Genomic DNA, 9,130 nt, shown 5'->3' with positions numbered 1-9,130 from the left:
TGCACATCTTTGCTTTAGCTAGGAAAAGTTGCACATTCAAGGCTCAAACACACTAGGCGATATGTGTAACACCATTTCGCGCGGCGCCAAGCGATAACGCTAGACTTTTTCTGTCACAACTTCATTGCACGCAAGATTCGTTTGGTTGGATTGTCCCAGAATGCTATGCTCTGGCTGCTAATTTCTTGTATCAATGTTCACCAACTTACAGTGAAAATATTTGGCTATTTTATTACGATTGAAACATCATCGAAATGAACACTGAATTGTTCATCGATTTAATAAGAGCACTCCCAGTCCGCAAACACAACACACAAATTACAAAGAAACCCAGTTGAAAACCAACATTTAGGAGCCAAATGTTGAGCAGTTTGACCATATTGAAAACGGTAAAATATTTTTTACATTGATCATTAAAAAAACTACTGTAAAGTGAACTGTATACAGTCATACTTCGACTTACGAGTGCCCCACCATAGGAGAAACTTGAGATACGAGCCAGCTTTTAAGCAAGTTTTACCACTAACATACGAGCCATGTGTGAGATACGAGCGTGAGTTAGTGGCCAAGTATGTCTGGGGTGTCTTATGAAAACAGCATCACTCTGTGTTTTTTTCAACTGCTCAGCTTATACTTTTGCAACTTGTTTTTTGTGCACGTCTATTCGTGCAGAATTGAAAAGAACTAAAAGTACTGTGCCCAGACCGAAAGCCAACCGGTAAACTGCCATTACATGCTTATATAATTTATACGATTTCTTCCAGATTTTTAAATTGTCACCATTGGAATCGTCTACTTGAAAAAATCACCGTTAAACACTCAATTCGCCATACGGTGAAGCTCTAAACTAAGGAGAGTAAAATTGAGGTAAGGTGGTAGCTTGGTGGAACTGAAGCGACTTTTTGCTGATACAATAGAGCAAGAGTTAGGGGATCAGCTGCTATCAAGTATAAAAAAACTGATGACTGAATACCATGAAATCTTGTCCAACTTGCTTTTTTTCGAAAGGACAAACTTTTAAAACAATTAAGGTGTTGTTTTAGGTTGATACATAAACAATCGGCGAATATATAACCATGAACATAGAATTCTTTTAAACATGTGCATCCTTGTGATTGACTACTAGGCCCTACCACTAAAATATATACATGCGGGTCTATTTCGTGTGCATTATGTACATTCGAACAGTAGAATCATTACCACTCAGGTTTGCAGAAAGCCATATCGTACCTTTTAGTCAGCAAAAACTTGACTCACCAAAATATAGTCTACTAGCTGTGCCACCCGGCGTTGACCGGGTAATAGAAAAGTCTTTGGACAAAAACTTGATTTGTATTCAACGTATAACAACATTTGTCATTCTAACTTTCAAACTAAACATCATGAGAAAAGTGGTTTTTGTCTTATAAACAATGATAAGTAGTGAGAGTTGCTCGCTATTAGCCAGTGGTTTCGCCATTGCTCGCTATTTCCAGGGTTAACCCTAGAAAGCCCAAATACAGAAAACCATCAGTATATTTTTTGTTGTAGGCTGCTAGTTTAGGCCTTCTGAGGGTAATCCATTCATTATTTTTCACAATTTGTATATTTTGATGAAAATAATTTTTGTAACATAAATGTAACATTAGGTCATTATGTTTTGGTCGGTTAGCATTAAAAGCATGTAACAATTGGTTTTACTAGCCTTTATTGATTATGTGAATGATCTTTATACAAAACTACTCAGAATGAAATATTACAACATCGGCTAAAACAACTCTGGTTATGACAGTGTTACAAATGCAAAACATCAACAGTTCTCAATGGTGATAGTCAAAAAACAATTTCGTCCTTCAGTGAAGCACAACCTCACTGCACACTTGGAGCATTTTGTAATAGTGAGATTAATAAAGCAGAGCTTACATCTTCCTCTCTTACTGTTTTTAGTGGCCAGTGATCATGATTATCATGACTGATGGCATAGGAAGGCCGGGTTTGCCGTTGTGGAGTTACTACATGTGAATTGCAAGATGCTTCTGAGGACCGACCCCTTCTACATTGAGCAATAATGTGCACTAGACTGTTTGCAAGTGTTGACTGGAAGTGACGCTGAAGAAGATCATCTTTTGGCAGTTTCAATAGTGAATGCTCTCTATGATACATATTTTATGCATTTACCAAAGCAACATTGAAGAAGTGCCAAAATATATACATATACCACCGCCTAGATCGCATTTTGTACCTGTACTTGGCCAAGTAAGAATCAAGCAGATCAATTCCCCCATATTACGGTTATAGCCACCTATAACTGATGGCATGGTAACATCTTTTTGTTGTTTAGTAGTTTTGTCCCAGCGTTTAGCAGAGACAACTGGCTCACAGCCAGTCAGGGTGGAAAGCATACTGGCAGCATAATTATCAAACCAGCCTACAGCACTGATGTTGTGCGTTCTTTCAACTCTTTCATCACTAGCTCCAAGGCCTTGTTTTCTAAGTTCTTTTTCAGATTTTAGCTCACATTTTTCCATTTTGTTTTGTCTCACTTTCCCGGTGTAAAACATACATTTTTTCTTTGGCTCAACCATCAATGGCAAGCTTGTGAATAAATTGTCGGCATATTTTTTATAATTTTTGCCAGGTTTCAGCGTTGAAGTAAGCATCATCACAACATCCCTTCCTTGCCCAAGTTTGGTTCTTGTACCACCTCCTCCTTGGTAAGCATCGAAGTCATAGAGCATTCTGGCTGGATCTGCTTGACCCCAAAGTTTGAACCCCCATTGATGAGGCTTGCCTTTGATGTATTGCCGTATGGAGCTAGTTTTTCCTCTGTAAGCACACATCATTTCATCAATGTTGCAGTGCTCGGATTGAGTGAGCTTGAGACAGTTTCCACGCATCTTATCCAACCAAGGCCTTAGCTTCCACAACCTGTCTTTCTTTATAGTACAACCAGACAGCCATGTTGTCCACAATGTGCAATGTCGAAGAACTTGCTGAAACCGGTTGCGACTCATTACACTAGCTACTGGATCATACCGAATGTTAGCTGTCCAATATTGCCAAACTCCATCCATGCAAACCTGGCCTATGTAAAAGTATATGTCCAAGACTTGCTCAATTTCTTTAGAAGTAGTATTGATTGAAACTCCATTCTTCTGGACACTGTACACATTTGTTTGATTCACTATGTTTTCAATCATTTCTTCCGTGGTAAACTTTTAAAAGTAACTAAGGGGAGTGTCAGTTTTTTGGTTATCAGGAGCAGCAACTTTGGTTCCAGTAAATTGACTGTCAGGAGGTTTCAAATTTTTGTTTACCCATCTAAAAACTGACGTTTCCATGTTCTCGGTAGAAGATGTCGTCAACATTTTAGCGAGCGGTACATCATCATCACACTCTGAATTTTCCTAAAAAACATGATGTTTTATTAGTACAGATATATAGTGTGATAACTATTTCAAAGTTTAGCTATGGTGCCTGTCAATTTATTACTGCTTCGTACGAGTTATATTAAAACAAACTGAAAGAAAATTGATACCAGTGAACTACTAAGCTTCAAACTCACCTCTTCATTCAGTTCATCTGGTCTAAAGTCTTCATCAATTTCACTGTCATGAGTGTCATCACCTCCACCATCTTCACTTTCATTACAATCAATACTTTCCAAAGTGTCGAGAACTTTGTGATGATCAAATAGATGCATTGAGTTGACCATAGCTGAAAAATAGCATTTTGCAACCCTAGTCAAAGTTTCAGCCACCAAAGCCCATTGTTACACTGGTATAACATGGTATAGGAGTATTAATACAACATGCTTAGCAAAGTTACTATTTTCACAAATTGACATTTTTAGGTGTATTTACATCAACTGTGTACAAAATAATTATTAAACTGGTACTCACCTTGTGTACGGTTTTTGGAATAAAGAAGCTATTCTATTGTTCAAAAGCCATGCTGGAAGCCATTTTACTTTTTGCAATGGGATCATGGGAAGTTTTTGTCCAATCAGATTGCAGTAAGTTTCTTGTTTAACTAGCACATGGCAGTTTATGAAAACATAATCATGAGCTGATGGAAAGCATTGGTAAGCCCTGTATTAACGGTACAAAGCTCATGTTGCATATATGTTACAATGGGTTTTTCCAGAGCCGAACAATCAATCCTACAAACTTTTGAGAGATGTATATATAGCTGTGTCTATCTTTCTCCTAAGCAGAACTACAATGACTTTCACAAGGAATGGCAAACAGATCATTACATGTTTAACTTGAACATACTCTATAGCCATTGCACCTCGATTGTGTGAAGAAAATAAAAGAAATTGTCTCTCAAGAACACTGGTGATCAAAATAGAGATTTAATTATCCACACAATAGAATTATACGACATGATAATCGATAAGCAATTCAAAGTATACGTGTTCATCTTAACAAAGTCCTGTTCGCTACAATTGCACTTTTACTTAAGTGTTGCTAAATTTCAAGTACTGTAGCTTAACTCAAAGAGGAGTTTCATCTGGAAAAGCTGTTTGATTGAAGTGGTCAGCACATTGTCTTTATTTATTAGACGATAAAGTACAACGCTGCTTATGAGGTTCATAGTCATAAATAGACCTGTTGCAGCGAGATGACCATTACGCTGGTTTAAGTCGGCCTACAATGTTTACGGCTAAGGACATAAAATGGGATTAATGGATATTGCATTATTGGTTTTTTCTTCTTTGATCGCTATGTCCATCAGCCAGTTTATCTAAACCAATTGACGAATTTAGTTAAAAGACTAAAGTTACAAAAATAATACAACCAATGAATATAAAACAATCTTTACACCGAGAAGGGAACTACCCAGAGTGTATACAGACCTATAACTATGATTGGTAGGATGTTTCAAGAAGCTGACCAATCAAATACTATTACATTTTTTAGTATGAAAGGCCAAAAAGATATGAAATTTTCAGTTTTTTTGACAACCGCATTAGTGCACAGTCGGTCTCTACCAGTCTGACATGTTGATCTCTATACTCGGATTCATTTCCTTTATCTTTATTTAAACAAAATTCATAATTTTTGTAAACCACCAACTCTCCTCTTCGCTTCATTTTTATAATCTAATACAATTATAATGGTTCTGTATTTATTCTTTATAAATATATGAATAGCCCACAGCCAGTTTTGGAAATCGGTCAGTGGGGAACGATGTGGATTGAGAGAGGAGGAATCTCCCCCACAGCCCACCCTTCCTGTCCCCCACACCATACCCCTCTTCTACCCCCACACTCCCTCCTCGCTCTAACCTACATGTACTTAGCCTACATAAATATTGAGTCTGACTTTGCATGTAGAATGTAAAATATCCTACGTTGCCGCACTATAATACATAGAAGCAGTTTTAGAACTAGTATACTAATATACTACTATTAGCAATGTAGTTAGCTCTCACCTGACTACAGAGCTGTACAGGAGGAACTGAATTGGAAATTGGCCAATTAGCAGTGATTTTATTATCCTAGACAAGAGCAGGTAAAATATCTTGCTTTTTTTTGTAGATAAGTAGGAAGAGAAACGTTTTAACAACAAGTTCTGTTTACCCAGCTGACTGCAGCTCGACTATGTTCACCAATTTATGAGTTGGACCATTGCAAATCAGTTTTCAACTGTCAACTAATGTTTAACACTCTAACCATAGCTCAATTTTTTCCAAAGAGTGTGTGTAAAATGATTCATGTAAAACTTAATATTCATGTACCTATCTTTCTCATAAACAGAAATGCAATAACTTTATCTTCATAAGGAAAGGCAAACAGATCATTATATATTTAACTTAAGCATACTCTATAACCATTGCACCACGATTGTGTGAAGAAAATAAAAGGAAATGTCTCTCAACAACACTGGTTATCAATTTCGAGATTTAAATATCCACACAATAGAAATATACCACATGATGAGCAATTAAAAGTATAGGCGTTCATTTTAACCAACTCTTTTTTGCTACATTTTGCACTTGTACTGGAATGATGCTAAAATTCAATTACTGTAGCTTAAATCACTGATGATTTTCATCTGGAAAAGCTGTTTGATTGAAGTGGTCAGCACATTATTTTCATTTATTAGACGATAAAGTACAACTCTGCACACAAGGTTCATAGTTATAAATAGACCTGTTGCAGCGGGATGACCACTTTAAAAGTTTTAAGGCAGCCTACAATGTTTAAGGCTAAGGACATAAAATGGGATTATTGGATATTGCATTATTGGACTTTCCTTCCTTAATCACCATGTTCATCAGTCAGTTTATCTAGACCAATTGATGAGTCTAGTTAAAAGACTAAAGTTACAAAGGTAATATAAAGAGAAGGCATCTTTGCTTGTACTGAAAATTAATTTTAATAGTTTTATAAATCGAAGCAACATGTACGTAATAACACGGAGTGGACATATTTCTGGTTCATCTACCAAGGACACATTTGATGCTTTTGTATGATCATTATCGTTATAATGTAGTTATGGCAAAATTAATCGCAGTCAAACTTTGGACAGCTATTATACTTTTCACAAGGTGATCTTTATGGTCTTTAGTGAAATCATCTCCGACTGAAAGCGACTCAGATTGAATTGCTTTTTCCTCAGATGTTTGCTAAAAGAAATCACTTCATGTAACTCTGATGGTGAAACTCTAAAATAAGAAATAGGATTATCAATTATTATTTATTAAACTAGAATTTACCATGTCATACAGCCCACAACCAGAGTGATAATGAAAAAAAGAAGGGGTACTGCAGGTTGTTGAAGAAGTAGTTGTCAGCACAAATCGACAGATGTAGTGGAACTGAGAGTTGTTCAAGATGATATAAAATAAATTTGAGGAAACATGACTCCAAAAAGGTCCAACTAAAAGTTTATTTTGGAGGTAAAGTTGGGTTTAAACCAGGTATATGAGTAATTAGTTAACTGTTGATATTACAGTTGTATTTGGTAGTGTAATATAAATAGATATCTAAAGGTGAAAAAGTTCTATTTTAGAAGTGTAACTGTGTAAGTATAGAAAAATGTTGTGAATGGAAAGTATATGGGGAATGTAAAGTTGTATGAAAAGTAATAGACATGAAATAATGGTAGATGATATAGAATAATGTTGTAAATAGGTTTATATGTAGGCCCTATGTAAGTATATGTAAAGTATTTTGTATACAAAAGTATAACAAAGGAAATATATAATAATAGAAATATAGAAAAGGAGACAGAAAGTGTTTAGAAAAAGTTCATACAGAAAATAATAAAAATAATTTTGTTAGATAAGTGCAGTGTTCTGTTAAAGGTCGCGTAGTCTAGTCTTTTCTTTTTTACGTTGTAGGATTTAGTCATTGATAGCTAATCGCGCTCCCTAGCAAAATTGTTAACAAGTAATTAATTAATGTTTCGAACTCGAGGGAGTAACAAACGATATTCTTGCATTCATTTTATGGTTGCGTATATTAATGACAGCCTTAGCCATGGTAAGACCTTGACTCTTGTGTATTATCTAAACCCATGCTAGATCGAGAGGAATGCCTGTACGGCTAAGAGTGGCATGGCCAGCAGTCCAAGTACGCTTGATAGGTATAACTGGAAACTGTTAGGGTGTTCAGGAAGAAATTTTGGACCAGTATAATCTGGAAATATGCAGAAAACGAAGGCAGGTAATGCAGGTCGGCCTTGATTTGCACAGTATATGACATGCAAGACAGTACCAACTGAACCATTGACTAATCCCTTCTCAACCCAAAGGTTTGCTCTAAGCATAACTCGTGAACCGACTGATATAAATACAGTGCGTCGAAGACAGCATGCAAGATTAGAAGATGCCAAGTGAGCATTGCGGCCAGCGTGTTTTGAGATAATCTGAGCAATGGGATTGCAAACTAGTAAAAGTCTGTTTGAGTTGTAGTCGCGGACTGATTCGCATGTTGGAAATAGACGAGTAGCAGTATCGAAGACGGGTTCATGATCAGCAATGCCAGGAAATCGTCAAGTCGACTCTCCATCACGGAGTCTTAGTAAGAGATCGCAGAAGAATAGATCGTTTGCTTGGCGCATACATTGGGCTAAGAAGAACACAGTATCAAAGATTTGGTAAGCTGGGTGGCCATGCGAACAAACAGCACTCCTAAAGTCGGGCTGAAACATTCTGACATCTAAAAAAGGTGGAAGTTGAGCAAGATCGCCAAACATGATTATGGAGCAGCCACGATACAACTGGTCAGATTTTTCAGGGACGGCTAGTCGCGAATGTTTATCAATTGCATTTGTCAGACAGCTATTTATTTGCAGACATTTAGCTTAAAGAATTTGTAAAGCAGGGCCATTTAGCTGCCAGATGTCAGTAGGTTTAGCAAAGTGTAGGAAAGAATGAATGGTCGAACCAGAGATGTTCAATGCTGCAACACCAGTAGGAGCCAAAAGTTTGCAACGTTGACCGAGTATTTGATGCAATGCTTGAATTAGGAAGCTTTTACTAGAGTTGCCCCGATTTTAATATCGGTATCGGTGCCGATATGGTTGTTAAGTATCTGAATCAGTATCGGCCAATCTTTTCTTAAAAAATCGGAAACCTTAGATACTTTTTACAGACCAACTATTTAGCTGAAAGCCGTATTTAGCCTGCTACACTAATAAAACATCAGCTGCAAGTTCCTTACTATCACCTAATGAATTCCGGGCCTGGCACACAATCTATTTCATGTCTATAGCCTAATAAACATCCACACATCTGAGAAATATTTTGGTTTTAGTCAGGACGTAATCACAAAGTACGGTATTTCCCAATTACAGCGATATGATTTATTGCAGCCAATCACGAACAAAAGAACAATGATTAGAAACAAGAATGCGGTGTAAATGTTTCTATTTACTAGCCTTACAAAAGTAATTTGAGCGGTCGATGCATAAAGTTATCTATCTCTCTCTCTTGATCCTGATGATATGTTGTATCGCATAAATATATCGCATATGTTGTGGCTTATCGGTATTTAGCCTGTCCTCCATCATCTGTGGCAAGTGAGTCCTTCAGTACGACTGGCTACATCGATAGTGATAGAAGATAAAGACGTCTCACTGAGATAATTTAATCACTAACGGTAATTAAACGAAACATCTATTTGCTCTAAGCATGT

Source organism: Watersipora subatra, chromosome 4, assembly GCF_963576615.1.
Source record: "Watersipora subatra chromosome 4, tzWatSuba1.1, whole genome shotgun sequence".
NCBI lineage: Eukaryota > Metazoa > Bryozoa > Gymnolaemata > Cheilostomatida > Watersiporidae > Watersipora > Watersipora subatra.
Note: the sequence above shows the minus strand (reverse complement) of the source record.